We start from the raw sequence: 17,700 nt of genomic DNA, 5'->3' as shown, positions 1-17,700 counted from the left end.
AAGGAGGGGCTGGGCAGAGGACAATGTGGTTACTGTCGAGAATGACCGAGAATCCTACCGTAACCGCAGTGTAATTTATTCTGTTACATGTATTGCAAATGTCCAATATTTGAAATAAGGCCTTGAATATAGAAAAACTGAAAACTTCTGACCTAACCCAAAGTAAATGTTCAAAACATTGTTAAACGAATAATAAAAAGTACATGAAACACCTGTGGCCTTCGCATCTGGGCCCACAGACCTCAGTCTGCTCATCTGTAAAATGGAAGAGCAGCAGGAAAGCCTGCACCCAGCTCCACAGAGCTTGGCATCAGCTCAGGGCAGCCATGGAGAAAGTGTATTCACACAGCTTTTTCCAGTCCCACGTTAACCTACGGAGCCTGGATTGGTTTACAACAATCTTCCAGCCACTCTAGCAGTTCTTAACCTTTTGGGTGACTTACGTCTTCAAGAATCAGATGAAACTGGGACTCTCACCCTTAAAAAATGAACATACACACATTCGCAGAAAAATTTGCATTTAATTTCAAAAAGCTCATCAGTCTTTCTCCTCTGGTCCTTCAATGCTCTTGGATTCCAAGTTAAAACTGCCTGTCCAGAGACCTGGTTAAGGGTAAACGCTCTTCTCACTCATTCCCCACAGGGCCAGAGACAGTGCCTCGTATCTCCCAGATGTTCTATTCCTCACTCTCTGCAATGTTCTTTTAAAAATTCAAAATAGCACAGCAGATATCATAGTTACCATTTAGGATGCTGAATCTTAGCAATTCAGTGGTACAGGATTTAAAACAAATGTTAAGCATGGCAAGGGCAAACCACATTGGTGTTTAGGCAGCCAAACTGACGTGAAAGGAAGGCAAGTTCAAGCTCGTCTGGCCAAATCAAGCCCAGTGATTAGGAGGCTTTCCACCTATCCACCTTTCAGAAGCCGTGCTAGCAAGACCCAAGCTCCTGCTGCTGACAGAGGAACATGTGAATTCTTTGCTTTGCATTTTCACCCTGGTTCCTGTGAGGCAGGTGTTTCACGGGAAGCATGGGAGGGGGTAGGATGTACGTTGTTCCAATCCATGGCAAGCTTCTAGTCTTGACAGGCTTTCTACATGACTTCTGAAGTGACGAACTCAAATGCAAGGAGTAGACTTAAGCAGTAAGGTAAATGAACTCCTGAATCTTATGGGTAGGCTGTCAGGGGAGAGCCACACAGTTGCTGAGCCAAGAGCAGCCACCCCAATGAATGGCTGGATGGCCCAGAGGATGCCTACAGAAAACAGTTCATGGCGAAGGAGGTATCCCGTGGGAGCATCACGAAGCTGCATAACCACTGGTAATGAAAAGTGACAGGAGCCTTGGGGATAGTAACCATATTAATCAAAACAACAGGATGTATATCCCAGAGAAAGAAAAAAATCAATTATAGCCTTAATTAACCAAAAAGTCAACTAAAACTTTCAATAAGTCTGCAGGTCATCCACTTTGGGGCGGAAGAATAAATGGAGAGTAAGTGGAAAATAGAATTTCTTTTCAGCATGCCTAAGCAATTCATAGTTGCTTAATAAATATTTACTGAACTGAAATGAGAACCAACTTCCAGAGAGTCTGCAAGGGTAGACACGGCATGTAGATTAAATCTCCTGGGCCAGCTCTAACTGATGGGTAGAGCCTGCCTGGTGTTGTGGTCAGAAGGATTCTGAGGTTGTGTTGGGTCTTGATAGAAAGAGTGTGGTGGTTGTTAGTGAGGTCTGCACTGGACAAGGACCTGCTGATGCAGGTGCCGATTTTTGCCGTACTAATACTACGGTCAGGACGTTTCCAAGAATGGAGTTCAAACATGGGTACACATTCGAAGGAGAATAATTTTCCCCACTGAAGAAGGTTTTCCCTACCACTTAAACAGAAGCTTCTGGGGGTGTAACAAGGAGGAATAAGGGAAGCAAGCAGACATCTGTTGATCCTGCAAGGTCACAGACTGGCTGTCCAGTGAGGTGAGAGACGTCAAACTCATGGGATGCTCATGAGCAACCACTTCTGACTTCCACTCGCAAGGCAGGTTCATGGGGAAGGCAGGTTCAGGTAATTATTCACATGGCTGCCATATCCTGCATCTCAAGACACTCTCAGCTGGGTAACCTGCTCTTTCTATTAAGGCAGAAAAGTGATTGGATACATTGTCCAAATTTACAAAAAAAAGATTGAAAACTAATGGGATTTAATTCTAAGTAACCAGAAACTCAGTTGACCGTAACTTCCCAGTCTTTTAAATTTCCCCTTGGCTAACATTTTGGCCCTAGCTGAACTATCCAAGACAACAGAGCAGACACCTGCATCTTCAAAACTTCACAAAGTATTTGATTTTCATTTATATTAACCAAAATGTTTTAAATAAAAAACAATACAACCTCATTTGCCAAATAGTTATTTCTTATAATCTCAGGTTCCCTAAATATTTATAAGTGTATATATCATATAAGTGAATATACTTATTTATGATGTTTGTGTAATACACATATACAAACATACACACAAATAAGTTCCAAGATCCTTCACGTCTATTGTCTCTGAGTTGTGAAGGCTCCAGGGCTGTATGGGGTGAATTCAAATCCCCACTTGGTCACTTACTAGCTGTGTAACTTTGGGCAAGTTATTTAACCTCTTTGCTTTGCTTCTGATGACTGCAGATGGTAACATAACCTGCCTCACAAGGTTATCTTGAGGAGTAAATAAGATATAGTACATAAAATAGCAAGCACTCTGCCTGTCACACTGCAAGCGGTCATTAAATGTTAGTTATTAATTATTTGTATTACTTTCCAGAAGGGGCAACTGAGTCGCAGAGCAACTAAGTGATTTCTTTGAGGTCTACTCAAATAAGAAATGATAACACTAGGACTAGAATCTGGGCCTTCTGAGTTGAGTCCAATTTTCTTTCCTGTGAAACACTTTATTCTTATTTTAAAGGTGGCTAAGAAGGGGCAGCCATCAGTATCACCAAGGAGCTTGTCAAAATGCAGCATCTGCACTTCAGCATCTCCCCCAGGTGTGTGCACATTACACTGGGGAAGCTGGGTCTCCAGCGCTCTGCAGAACTCGTGTAGGCACAACACAGCCCCAAGGGCTTTTGAGCAGGGATGAGCAGCACCAACACGCTGAGGGACCACCATTCCCCCTCACTCCTCTCAAACATCCAAAGGTCAGTGTTCTTCCAGGAAGCTCCGGGTAATTCTCAGAAGGGTTACTGCTTCTCATATTCAACACAGAGAGGTCAGGTCTTGATTTAAAACCTGACCTTTTAGTTGTCCACCCAAGGGCAGCTCTCCATGCAAACCACACGCCTTCGCCGACATGGCTGACTTCATTCTTCAAGTTCACCCTTACCAAGGTCAGTGCCAGATGAGAGCTTACAGTTCATTTGATTCAGGACCTTTATTTTAGGGAAGAAAGAACTGGGGCTGAGACAGGGGAAGCAAGAATTCTTGTTGGAACCTGATGTGCTTGGAACTGGAGATCAAGAGCCAACAAGCTCGGCCCCTTTAGGATCCAGCTGGTTTGCCCATGGCCACAAGTTTGGCCCAGCAGAAGGTTCCATGCGTCCTCTCGTCCAGCAAAGGGCTGCTTCCATTGGGCTGCGGCTTCTTACCCTCGTCTCAGTGTCTTACTGACTTTCCAACCAGCCTTACTTACCCTTTCATTCTAAAAGCCACATTCAAAGCTGCGGTGAAGAAGCCATATGTTCCTTTTATGCCAGACATGTTCTCTTGGATGTTTCTTGTTTTACCAAATGATCATCCAAGGGGATTTTAATTCAGCAGCTAAATAATAAGGTATTTCTCAAATGAGGGATCCACAGAAAGCAAAAGAAAACCATTCACAGAGGATATTACAGTAAAAAGTGTAAGGAGGCCCAGAATGGTGGACATCATTCAGGCTTTGGACTGTAATTATCCTGGATTCGAATACTTTACCCTTTCTTTACTCTCTGGGTAACCCTGGCTAAATTAGTTAACTTCTAGGAGTCTTGGTTTCTCCATCTTTCATGTCAGGTAGCACACAGTAGGTGCTCAATCTACAATAGTTATTATTTTTCTATTGATTTACAAAAACACTAACACACAGACTTTCTACAGACACATAAGACACCCAAAATATACAGTCATATCTATACTAACAGCTACCCTGAAAACATATCTGGCCAGTGACCACAGAAAGTAGAGCTGTTTTTCAGCTGAGTCTTGGAATTTTCATGAACAAGCATCTCTGAGGACTCACAACTGATGAATGGATGCCAAGAAAAGAGCTGGAAAAATGGCATCCTGCCCAACTGAAACGAAATGCTAAGAATTCCTGTCCCAGTTACTTTTAACCCTGGTCAGGGCTGGATAATACTTACAAGGTTGGATTTTAAGGAGCCAAGGAGGGCTGGGGATCCTGGGGCCAATGCACTCCCAGGGACAGAGGGGCAGAGGCAGCTCAAGTTGGTCAGCTGTCACACAGGCAGAGCCTGGGCCTGGGCCCCATCTCTGTGCCACATCCCTAGGGGTAAATGGTGCCTGGGCCCCAGGGCAGTTTCCATGCAGCAGCTCGGAGGCCAGGACCAGGAAGAAGGAAGAGATCATCACTGCTTCCTCCTCGCACCCACTCTTAGCCCAGGCCAGCCCCAACTTCCCTGCTGCCTTCGCTGCCCACCCCTGACGTCCCTGGATTCCCTGCCCCCTGCAGTTGCTGCTCCTCTTCTGTGTCAGCTCTCAGGAAATCCGAGTCTTGGGTTCAGCCAACCAGATTTTTACAGACTCGATAGCCCAATGTGTTCCGGAAGTTTACCCTCTGCACCCACCGAGGAGAGGCAGGCTCATGCTGTACTGGGAAATGTGCCCTTTTCAATTAATGCACTTTTTAAAACGGTCCGTGCTGCTCTGGTGGAAAACACACCCTGTGCTTAGCCACGGGTAGGGTTTTGGATCTGAAATGGCTGCACTAGGAGTTCTGCAGGACAGATGGGGAGAGGAGGAGAGGAATTTCTGGCTGAAGGGAACAGAGGCTGTCTTCTGAGCTGCAATTTCACCCAAAGGGAACCTTCAGCTTTGCCCTTCCTGGTGGACTGGAGATAGCTCTGATATTCTCCCAGCTGATTCCCCATTCCGCCCCCCAACTCCTCTATCCAGCCCCCGCGCCCCCCCTCGGCTTCTTTTCTCCCTTTCCCTTGTCCCCAGGGAAATAACAGAACAAGCAAGCCTGCGAGTTTTAGACTCCAAACAAAAAACTGCTCAAACAACAGGCCAGAGAAGAAAGGAAACCAAGTCTCCAAACTCAACTGGCCAGGTCCCCAGTGAGGACTTTGGAGACTTGTGCTGCTGGAAACTCAGTGTGATCTTATTGCAACATTTTCTCCTTTGCTTCATTTACACACACACACACACACACACACACACACATACACAGTATAACAACAGTGAGAACGTTTCATAAAATATCTTTACAGGCTAGAACAAGAGCCAAGTGGCAAATGTCAGTCAAGAGCGACAGTGAAGAAAACAGACTGTGTCAATGCCTTGCCCCCCAAACATCTTAGTTTGTGACCACTGACAGTCACCAGCAGCTACTGATTATAAACAGGAAGGAGAGGACAGGGAAAGGTTTAGTGGGTCTTCACCCAAAGCCACCCAGAATTCCTGCCTGAGAGACAGAACATTTTGACCCTTGTGCGTTTGAAAACAACAGAGAAGAGAGTAGACCATGGCTTGGGCATCTGAAGAAAGAGGTTTCTGCTAGTTCGAGGCAGGAGGTACACGGGTGGTTTAAAGCCCTGCTCCACTCAGCCTTTGCAGTCAATGTATAGATGACAGGTCAGGATTTGTCACCCGCTGTGTCATTCAGGGTGAAGTATGTTTATGTTCCCTCTTTGGCCTTCAGTTTCCTGTCAAATGAGCATTATAACTACTGCCCCCTTGTGTTCTCAGGTTAAGATTACGTGGGAAATAGGAAAGTCCTCAGCATCAGAAGGAAATAAAGCCAACACCTAGGAGGCACCAGGAACTGGGCAAGGGCATTGCAACCATCATTTCACAGCAACCCACAAGTCCTGGGGAATTTATTTCCAGTTTTCACACAAAGAAACCAAAGTTCAGAGAGGTTAGGCAACTCTCTCAAGATCACATATACAATCAGGACACACGGAGATGGGCTATTAATGTATAAACACCATTTCCCACGGAAAACACAACTCTATTGAAAAAACAATGGCAACCAAAAATGACCAAGTCCCAATTATGAGTTTCCTGAGAGTGAGCTTTATGCCAGACTCCTCTGGCTCCTTTAATTCACTTTTACCTTGTCTTTCTGACCCCTGCATTGTAGTTCCATTTCACCCAAGTTTCAAGATGTTGGGAGGAAAGGGAGAAACAGCCATCAAATCATATGGCTGAAGTATGCTGATGAAAGAAGGAGGAAGGGCACAAATCTGGCAAAGACACAGCATGTCAGGGGCCACAATCAGCGGCAGGGGACTGGGTCATGGGCAGGGAGGCCTGCTCCTTTCCCTGAACAGTCGGCCCACAAACAGAAGTCACCCACACGATGGCATCAATTCTGAGAAACCAACCAGCAGGTGAAGCACATACTCAAAGGCCTCCCTGGATGGAGAAGAAAATGCCAAGTGTCTACACTGTAAGGAAAGAACAGAATTGCCTCTCACATGCAGAGCTGGTACAAAGGGACATGCAAACAGAAATGCAGAAACGCCTCCATTCCGATTTGGATCCTGCAGCTTTCCACATGGGACTTGTCAGCTGCCCAAACAGGAGGGCTTCCTTAAGGGTGCCTGAGCTAAATGATTTTCATTTTACCACCCAGACACTTTTAATTCTGCAAAATACAGTCGCCCCGAATAATACACTTTAGTCTGTCAACTCAATCAACAGAGTGGAAAGTTCCTTTGAGTGGGAATAGATTTGGACATGACAGTGACTAGAGATGGCACCTTTTCTGCTAGAAAGACCTTTTTGCAGACAAATGGATGTGAACATATCCATATTGCCTTTTCAGTTGACTATTTTGTTTTTAGCAACAATAAGTATAATCATAATAAAAAGGTAATAATGACAACAACAATAATAGTTAACATTTACTGAGAATGTACTGTGTGGCTAGCACCGTGCTAGGGGCTTTTCACATGTCATCTCATTAAATCTTTATACCTATCACTCTGCCTATAGGTTCCATTGCTCTTCCCATTATACAGACAAAAATTAGTGTTCAGAGGGGAAGCTCTCAGCATCTTTAACTCTTTCTGAATCCACAGTCTGAGCCCTTGATAAACATCATCCCGTCCTGTCTAACATCTAAGTTCCCTTCTCACTCCTTGAGCTTCAATGAATGCATCTTCCTTCCTATATTTCTATTCCCCCCCTTCATTGCATGGTGAACCTTTACAACGCTGCCACTTAAAACTCTGCTATTTTTACTATTTCTGGCTGCCACACGACTGTTTACAGACAACAATGCCCGATGGAGCCAATGTGTTTTAATTTCCACATTAAAAAAGAATTCCCTAGGGGGAAAAAACATTTGATAGAAAGGCAAAACCTTTACAAGCACTCAAGGAGGCATTCAAATCCAAATTTTCAAAATATGGCAATTCCGTCCAAGTTGTGACTCACTCTGGAGCCCATGGGAACACTCATCTTGACCCCCCTGTGAAAGCCATCAGCAGCCAGGAAGCCTTACAGGGAGCAGGAGCAGAGCAGCCAAGCTGGCCTCCAGCAAAGAGGCCAGGCTGCTTCGTTTAGTTGAAGTCTCACTGAGATGGTTTAAAACACTCTCCGGGAAAAGGTGTTCAAGCAAAGCAAATTGCAGCCTTGGTAGCTGCAGCTCCGGTGCACGGTGGTCCGTGGCTAGATATTCACGGCACTCTGGAGCCCTCCCCGACTGTGGTCGTGGATGCACCGACACGAGGCAGACCTCTCTCGATGGGGAAACAAGCTCTGTGCCTAAGTTACACAAGAGCCATGCTTGGCCCGGCGGATGGCATCGCATCTGGTGCAGATCACTTGCCCTGCGTGATTTGGCCCAGCCCAGATTATTTATGGTTCATAAAAGTCCCGTTGGACCCCAGCAGATTCTAAGACCACATAACAATAATGGGATTAAATGTCTGTGTTTCATCGCAAGACCTCCACGGCAGACTAGCAATGACTGGTTTTCGGGGAAACCAAGAGAGAGGAGACCTAACTATGAACACTCCTGCAAGAAATCCAATATAGAGAGCATACTGAGTCATGTTTCTGCCGGGCTGTGCAGTCATGTTCTGGAGCTATGTCACCATTTCTAAGATGAAAGCATTGGCTAAAATTAAACCTAAACAATTCGAGCGCCATTTCTTTACCTGGAAGTCTCAGCTGCGCCCTCGCTCCTCAGATCCTCTAATGGTTGCTGACATCTGTGCTGAGACGACTACTGTGCGAGAACACTCCCAGGTGCTGGGTTTTTAAACCCTCTCCCCTTTCATCACTATTTTTAAAAAGATAACTGCACTTCTTTTAGAGAGATGTCGCTTCTAAAGCCCCATAGCTGTCGCACGCCACTTTCCAATATCGCTTTCTAACAGGCACAGGAAAAGGCAAAATGTGCCACAGGGCCCCTAAAAGTGCCACCTGGCTAAGATAATGGAGGCCTGATGTCCTCCCCCAGTGCAAAGCCCCTAGATCTAGCTTTCGCATCGTCAGAAAAGCCACTGTTGAATCTGTCATTCAGAGCAAATAGCAAACGCCTTACCCGCCTCCGAGGAAGATGAGGTGCCCAGTCTCCGCAGCCTGCGCCCAGCCCCAGGGCTGTCAGTTGCCCCAGGTCCCTCGCTGCGCGAGCCCGGCTTCCAGGGAGGCAGGCAGGCCCGCGGGCAGCCACAGCATCTTCTGCACACCCGCCTCCGAGCCCGGGGCCCCCCTAAAGCGGGCGGCAGGCTCGCAGCGCGCGCGGCGAGCACCCCGCGGGCCCCGCGTCCCGCTGCGGAGCCGCCGCGCGGGGCGAGCGTGACTCCCACCCTCTCGGGGGCGCTCGCGTCCCCGAGGACCTCGCTGTCGCCGGGCTGCAGGGAGGCTCAGACCCCGGCCTCGGCGTCACCGGCTGATCCTGGGCCAGGCTCGGGGCGCCCGGTCAGCCGGCCGCGGAGCGCAAGACGCCGAAGCAGGAAATGTGCGGCTCGGCCCCGAGACGATGACAACTGTCGGCGGCGGTGCCGCCGGAGGTGCCCGAGAAGTCGCCGTTGCAGTGCTCGCGTCCCCCGCATGCTAATGAGCCGTGACGTCAGCAAGTCAGTCCCCGCATCTGGACGTCCCGTCCCCGCCGGCCGAGCCGAGATTTATTTACATGGAAATTAGCCTGGCCTCCCAAATCAATAATTCCCCCGCCGGGAGATGGAAGCGAGCCCCTGCTGGACGCAGAGGCCCGTTACGCACCTCCAAAGGCGCCCCAAAATACCACATTTAAGACGGGAGACTTTAAAGATAGATACAAGTCTTTTTTTTTTCTTTTTCTTTTTAAAGTGGTGCACGTATCTGCAAGGGATCAGATCTGGGCACAGTGATCGAGCCGAGCGCCTGTTTCAGATTATATGCTGCACCAACTCAGGAGTGAAATCGGCACCCCCCCCCCAAAAAAAAAAGCTGTGTGGAGCCTTCAAATGCCTCTACTTTCTTTCCTCTTCAACCTTCATTTCAGAGTGTGTGTTAGCTTGCGACGATGTCCTTGAATTTTTGTGCATTCATGAAATAAAACACATCTCGCTACTTTCCTCAGCCTGCTTGGGTGGTGAATTAGTCACCCCGTCTTTCTACCCCTAACCCCAGCTGGGAGTGAGCATGGGCGATGACAAAGCATAAACCTGCCTGGAGCATCTGAGGAGACTTAGACCCCCAGAGAGCACTGCTTTCATCTCTCCATTTTACAGATTAGGAAACTGAGGCTTTGTGCGGAGAAGGGCCTTTTCCAAGGTCACACATTTCCTAGACTTCAGGCTGGAGCCTTGTTAAAACACCTTTGCGTCTCCAATCTCCATTTCTCTGCACCAACAAAGAGGCCTATCCAAGCAATCACGAAGAAAGAACTCTAGAGGTAGGTAGTCCTGGGTTCAAATCTTAGTTTAGCTTTCTGCTAGTGATCCTGGACAAGTAACTTTGGGGGCCTTCGATTTCTTCCTCTGTACCATCCCTTCATTCAATAAATATTTTCTGGGCACCTACTCTGTGCTAGGCACAGTGTTTGCTCTCCCCTACCTCATGTCTTAATGCAATAAAGTGAAAATATTGAATGGAACTGTGGTGAGGATTGACATGATGCCACATACTCAAGAAATAAGTTATTTTTGATGTTATGAAGTCAGAAAAATTCACCAAGGCTTTCCTTCCACTAGGTTGGCCACTGTTTCTATCCTCTGAGTATTTCCATGGTCATCTTTCATTGTTTAAAATCAATTGTTCTTTCAATGCTGCCGATGCAGTATCCTGGGCCAGGTGAGAGGTGAGCATGAGCCAATATTTTGGACCCTGTGCCTGTGATAAGAAACACAGTGGGTTCCTCAGGTGGAGGGGGAAGGGGGGGCTGGGAGGCTGGGAGAGCGGTGTGCTCCACGATGCGCATTAGTGGCCCTGAGGACAACGCAGCCAGCCCGGCTCCTTGCCGCCACTCCCCACCTGAGAAGGCACTCATGAGCTCTGCCCTTCCAGCTGAAGTTTCTGAAGCTTCAGATGAATTTTTTGCTGGATGTGGGGAAGTTAAATTATGTCTTTTGTTATAGGTAATTGTATTAATAATGCTTAATAACTTCTTTCAGAATGCTTCTCTCCGATTCACAGACCTTTCTTGGTGAAAATCGCGAGACCTGGGATAACTTCTCACTAATAGAGTACAACCGAGGGAGTAATACTCTGCTAAGTCTCCATCATACAGAACTCAGAGCATGTGGGGAAGTGGATAGTTCAACCAGACCTCCATATCCTTCAAGAAGTAGAATGTCAAATGTGACCGTTTGAAACCACCCATGGCCAACGGGAAGCAGTGACATCCTACCCTGGTGTGGCCATGGACAAATCATCTGACTTTCTATGCTCCAGTTTCCTCATCTGGGCCCACTACCATCTGACCTCCTTATCATCAGCACGATAAAATAATTATGGGAAACGACTCACAGTGATTGTCAGCAAAGCAGTAAAGAGGGAAGCTGAACACAAAGTGAGAGAGATTAATCTTCGTCTAGATAGATAGGACACATGACTATCAACTTTAGAAGGGGTACCAACAGGACCTGGGACCTTGAATGGATTGCCTGGGGGCAGACCCTGGCTCCAGGGCTCGCTAAGTCCACGATCTGGGGCCTGAGGTTCTCCCCTTCAAAACAGGGACGACAACAACAACGGTGCAGACCCTTGCAGGGCTGTTTTGAGGATCAGATGAGAATGAATGGGAAGCACTTAGCACGAGCTGAGCACGCAGCAAACATTCAATGGATGTCAGCTATTGGTGGTGGGCTTAACGGTGCCTTCACTGCTAAGTTTGGCACTAATCAGCTAACTGACCAGGCTAAGTTGAAAAGGCAGGAAGGAAGTGGTAACTGGAAGACTGCAAAATCACCTCCATTCCCAGGGCACAGCTCAGAATCCCACCTAATGTGGGTGAGCTGCTGACGCCCTCTTCCTACAGGAAGCATCGCACACACTTTGACGGCTGTGAAACTGGGAAAGGAAGCAGTAAAAACGGCCAAGGGGCAAGAGGGCCTCCTGCTCGGAGGCTGCGCTACACACAACAGGGCTGTATTTCTGGGAAGCATGGGTGCTTCGTGCACTCTCATGTATCCATTCCCTTGTTAAACGAACTCCTAAGATTTGTCAGTTACTGTGGTAGGCCTGATGGACCTCGTGGTGACAGACACAAAGATGGGCCCTGCCTTAAAAGAGCCTGGAAATGAGAGGGGAAGACAATTCTGCAGCAATTAGAGAAGAGTGTGGCTCGTGTTATGATAGCGCTGGTGCCGAGTTCTCAAAGGTCTAATTATAGGCAGCAGGGGGAGGGCGCAAAGCACGCTGGTCGTCCTGACAGCACGCTCTCCGTGACTATGCTCAGTGGGGAAGCTGGGGACCTATGCATCGCCCTTGCACAGACCACTGAAGTAACACAACCCACGGATCGATAATTCCTTGTGATTAATTATTTTCATCCTGGAGACCATTCAATCAGGATTTTTGGAAAATATGCTGTTAGGTATTAGAGAAGGTGAGGCAATAACTACTTCGGAAATTTCAGAGATCTGGTAAATAGGGATAAAACTCTCACTGTTTTTACACAAACAGATGAAATTCCACATTCATGACAACAAACTTCTTGGGCGGGGGATGGGGGAGAACAGGCAATGCACATGAGACACTCAGGTATTTAATGGGACTCTGTGGAATGCAGGACACTTGTTGGGGGACACGGATGCAGCTGCCAACCTTCAGAACTTTCTATTTAGATAGGACAACAAGGGGTTTACATAAACGACCATAACTGCATATAGTATTTAGAAACAGGGGCAAGGAGGACAAGACTGATTGTGGTCGAGGCGATCAGAAATCAAGAAAAGTCCGATTTGAGTCAGGTGGAAGGCCAAAAATAATTTTTTTTATATAATGAGGAACATCCAGAAAAGATACAGAAACCATAAATGAAAAGACTGCTAAAATAGCCAAGGTCAAACTTTAGCTGCTAGAGAGGGTGCTGCAGGCAGGAGAAAGAACATGAGTATGAGAAAAAAGTGTTCACACAAATGCAGAATGAAAAGGCTCGTCTGCGTGGGCACCAGGCCAACGAGACGCAGGCAGGTCATGACTAAGCGGCCGCTCCACACATGCGGGAAAATCAAATCATCTCTCCCCTCTGGCTGGCATTAGTCAAAATCTTGTTAGAGGATTAAGGGGAGAGGACTGAATAATTGCTGGTTACTTTAAAGAAGACAAGCATAAATGACGACAAGGACTGTGGCCTCCTAGAGGAAGACTTCAATGAGGACAGGCATGGGAACAATTTTTTTTAAATGTTTTTATTGATTTCAGAGAAAGGAAGGGAGAGGGAGAGAGACAGAAACATTGATCAGCTGCCTCCTGCACGCCCCCTACGGGGGATAGAGCCTGCAACCCAGGCATGTGCCTGGACCGGGAATTGAACCAGCAACCTTTTGGTGCATGCGATGACACTCAACCACTGAGCCATACTGGCCGGGCCAGCACCGGAACAATTTTTAATCTCCATTTCCATAGGTGTAAAATAAAAAGGAATGGATTTTAAATGGACGAAAGAGGGATTTCCTAGGACCTACGGAAGACTTTTGAGTACTGAGATGATGGGACCGGCCTGGGTCACTCAGAGCAATGGTACTGTCTTGGTTTTAGGGGCACTTTAATAAGATAAAGACAGCACCAGTCCTAGCTGGTTCAGATCAGTACCTTCGGGTCCTGCTCTTGTGAAATACTAATTGCTATGAGAGATATTACCAACCTTTCAAATCACACATCTAATAAAGGTCTTAAATTCATTTATTTTATTTTATTTTAAAAAGTATGTGCGTTATTGTGTGTCTGATAATGATATATCATGTTAAAGAACCATACTCTCTCTATATAATGAGACAGAGAAAGAATATGGTTCTTTAAAGTTATATATATATATGTATGTATATGGATTGGCAAAAGTACGTTTACAGTTGTGAAACATGAAGTTTATTCTCGTATTATTCTTTATTAATTATTGCAGAAATTTCCATACAAAACACACACACACAGAGGAGGGGGGTGGGTTATATAATTTTAAGTAACCTACTTCAGCGTGGTTCTCTGACATTTAAATTTCAAAGTCCAGTAAATTTTTTTAAATGAGGGAGAGGAGGCTGACAGAGAATTGTTATGTTAGTTGGGCTAGGCTAGGCTATTGTGCAGTAACAAATAATCAGATCTCAAAGGTCTAATACAAGAAAAATGGATTTCCCACTCATACAAACTTGACTGGAGATCTAGAGGCTCTCTCGGCAGCACCTCCATTCCAAGCAGTGACTCAGGGATCTAGTCTGCTTCTTTCTTGTGTATCTGTGATCTTAACACGTAATTTGCAGGTTATAGCAACAGAAGAGAGAACTGGATCTGTTCTCTCCTAGCGTCATGACCTTGGTAACAGCAGCCACTCACCTCTTCTAAGACTCGGTCTCTCTGTCAAAAACTGAAGACATCTATCTACCACAGGTCTGGGTAAGGGTAGATGAGTTAAATGATAGAAAGTACAGTACCTAGCATAGAGCAGGTGTTACTATTACTCCCCACTTGGTTTTCAAAGAGGGAGCAAGAATGAGAGGTGCAACCAGAACTGATGAAATTGTTCATGACAAACACAGGACACCTCCACCCCATCGCCCCACCAGACCTTTCTTCTTCATCCATCTGTATATGATTCCATTCTCAAGTGCTTTTTAGACCACGGCACATTTCTGTATCTTGTGGAAAATAACCCGGTGCGCTTTCAATCTGGGAAAGAGGCCTTGCTTTTCTTTCTCCTACCATCTTAGGAATCAGCCACATTTCATACATTTTCATTATTCTCAATCCCAATACATAATCTAATGCGCAAAATTTTAGCATAGTTTTTAATCCTCTCTTAATTACATTAATTAAAAGGAGAAATACGGACAAGCCAGCCTGGGCATATCAAAATGAAAGACTGCTGAAGAGTTTGCTCCTTTCCCCAAAAGATTAAAAACTGCATCAAGGATTTAAACATGCTCACCACTGCACGTTTCTGTGAAAATATTGTTAAAAGTGACATGCTGTGTTGGCAAACATTACTTTTGTTTGAGATAATGAAGGCTGCACTTTTATAGCAGCTTTGGGGAGCTACTAATTTTCATTAAACAGCCAGAGAAAACGGCATTTTCTCTATGTCAAGGACCGGGCGAACAAACAGGAATCGCACAGGGATGCTTTGGTCTTCCAGCACTTCCTAAATGCAGGCTCTCAACCTCCTACACGCTTCTCTTGAGAGAGTGCTGACAAGTGGAAGATACCCTGGAAAAAGACTAAAAAGCTCCTTGCCTCATAAAATAGCAAACTGGCAGCAAATACCTGTCTTGGGAAAATTATCCTGGAAGAAAAAATGTCACAGACGTACAAACTGACATTGTTTTTCTCAAGGGATAGGAAGAACGTCTATCGCAGGTGTGCACATTTTCTCTCATTCAGTCCTCACCATAATCCCAAACTGTAGCTCTTATTACTTCTTACTTACAGGTGAGGACACCGAGGCTCACAGAGCATGCAAGAGTGACACTGCGACCCACAGCTGAGACTGGGTCCTGGGTCTGGTTACAAAGTCCATAGTTCTCCCTCTAATTCAAAGGTTCTCGCTCTTCCTTTCATCAAACTAGGTGTGTCCCCATCAGGGTGTGGTGTGCTGGAAATAACATTAAACAGAGAAAAATGCAGAGTGTCTCTGGTCCCCCAATTAGATCAGTCCCTTGTACAACACTCAGGTTACTTCTGTCGTAGGTGTGTGTCCTTCCTTTAGACATCCTGTCCTGTCTCATAGTTCGACACCTTGCTTATGGTAGGATCCATTTGAGCGTCAATGACCACGCAGTTAGCATCGCTCTCTCTAACTAGGATGCTTTCTGAGGGCAGGAACTGCCTTTTCGGGCTCGCCGTTCTATTCCAAGCACCTAGCCCAGTGCCTGGAGACCTGACAGTTAATGAGTATCTGTCCAAGAAAAAGTTTGACAGTGATTTTTCTTATCTGGAAGCTAGAGGGAATTCAGGATTATTCCTCTAAGAACATCTCTGCTCATTTGTATTCCAACATGATTTTGTGAGTAGGAAAGGATAGAGGTAACGTCTCTGAAATACTTTCTCAGCTTCCACGAGGTTCTTTTGCTGGCTCATCCTCATTTCCCTGACAGCCAACTGTTGGGGCTCAGTCCTGGGACCTCCACTTTTCTCCACCTGCATTCACTTCTTTGATCTGGTCTAGGGTTTTAAATACCACCTCTGTGCTGACGACTCCAGGCCAGGCTTTCCATGAATTCAAGGCTTCCATCTATATTTGGATGTCTAAAAGGCTTCTCAAATTTCCTAAGTCCAGACCTCAGGTCTTTATATCCACCACACATCTGCTCCCTCTGCAGTATTCACTATTCAGTTCGTGGAACTTCATCTTTCCCGCGGTTAAGGGCTAACACCTTCAAGACACCCTCACTATTTTCTTTCTCTTGCCCCTGACATCCAATCCAGGAGCCAGCAAACCATATCCCACTGGCCACATTGGGTCTGCCTCGAGTTTTTGCAAATGCAGGTTTGCTGGAACACAATCATGCCCGTTCACTTATGTACTGTCTTATTTATGCTTCAACAGCAGAGCTGAGCAGCTGCAACAGAGACTGTGTGGCCTGCAAGGCCTAACATTTACTATCTGACCACTTAAACTGAACATTTTGTAACCCTTGACCAGTCCCGTTGGCTGTGCCTTCAAAACGTATGCAGAATCTAACATCTCCTCACCACCTCCTCTATTCTCACCCTGCTCCAAGCCACTGACACCTCTGCTGAATGGTGACAAAAGCCACATGCCTCCACCTGGTAACTGCAACCACAGTGGTTCTCTGGAAACAAACATGAGGCCATGGCATGCTTCTGCTCCAGGCCCACCAATGCTGTTCATTTCAGAGTCAGCCCTTGAGATATATGTCCCTGACACCCTCTTCTGCTACTTTCTGCCATGATGTCACTGGAATGCTGGTCCCCAAACACACCAGGCACCTGCCTGCCTCTAGGCCTTTGCACTTGCCGTTCCCTCTGGAATGTCCCTTCTGCAGATAGCATAGCTTATCCTCTCACCTTTTCAAGTCTTAAAAATGTCACCTCTAGCCTTCCTGCCTTGAGACTGTCTTCCCTTCCACCTTCCTAATATTGCCAACTCTTCTGTACTTCATTTTTCTTCTTAGCACTTGGCACTCTTAACAGTTTTATTGAGATATAATTTACATATCATACAGTTCATCCATTTAAAGTGTATGGCTAAATAGGTTTTAGTATATTTATAGAGTTATGCAATTATCATAATATAATTTTAGAAGACTGTCACCAACCCCAAAAGAAACCCCTTAATAATCACTCCCCATTTGCCCCATTGTTTCTAGTCCTAGGCAAACACATATACTTTCTGTCTCTATAAACGTGCCCATTCATGCCACTTCATGTAAATGGAATCCTATGTGATCTTTTAAAACTGATTTTTTCACTTAGTGTAATGCTGTCAATTCACTTAGTGTAATATTGTAATATTCATGTTGCAGCTTGTATGAGAGCGCCCTTTTTTATTACTGAATAATATTCCATGATATGGATACACTTTTTATTCATCCATTCATCAACTGATGGACATCTGGGTTGTTTCTACTTTTTGACTATCCTCGACAATGCTACCATAAACATTTATGTACAAGTTTTTGTGAGGATGCATGTTTTTATTTTTCTTGGGTATATTTTTAGGAATGGAATTGCTGGGTTATATGGAAACTCTGTTTAACATTTTAGGGAACTACCAAGCTCTTTGCCAAGACTGAAACATCAGCTGTCAATCCTATTGGAGTTCCCTTATATGTGTCGAGCTGTTTTCTCTTACTGCTTTAAAGAATTTCTTTTTGTCTTT

At 45.8% G+C, this 17,700-nt stretch overlaps 1 protein-coding gene across 7 annotated transcripts in view; it reads right to left on the bottom strand.

Moving 5' to 3' along the window:
* PRICKLE2 (prickle planar cell polarity protein 2) overlaps nucleotides 1–17,700 on the bottom strand; it is a 301,504-nt gene that overhangs the window by 102,823 nt on the left and 180,981 nt on the right. The window contains exon 1 of one of the 7 annotated variants that reach the window (XM_081160280.1): nucleotides 8,764–9,272. The exons of the other annotated variants lie outside the window; for them this stretch is intronic. The gene's annotated coding sequence lies outside the window, so the exon portion shown is untranslated. Of the gene's footprint in view, nucleotides 1–8,763; nucleotides 9,273–17,700 lie in introns of those variants that run through there. 7 annotated transcript variants of the gene reach the window in all.

The sequence above is a fragment of the Miniopterus schreibersii genome, assembly GCF_964146895.1.
Source record: "Miniopterus schreibersii genome assembly, chromosome: 15".
NCBI lineage: Eukaryota > Metazoa > Chordata > Mammalia > Chiroptera > Miniopteridae > Miniopterus > Miniopterus schreibersii.
This window is presented reverse-complemented; position numbering and strand designations above follow the sequence as displayed.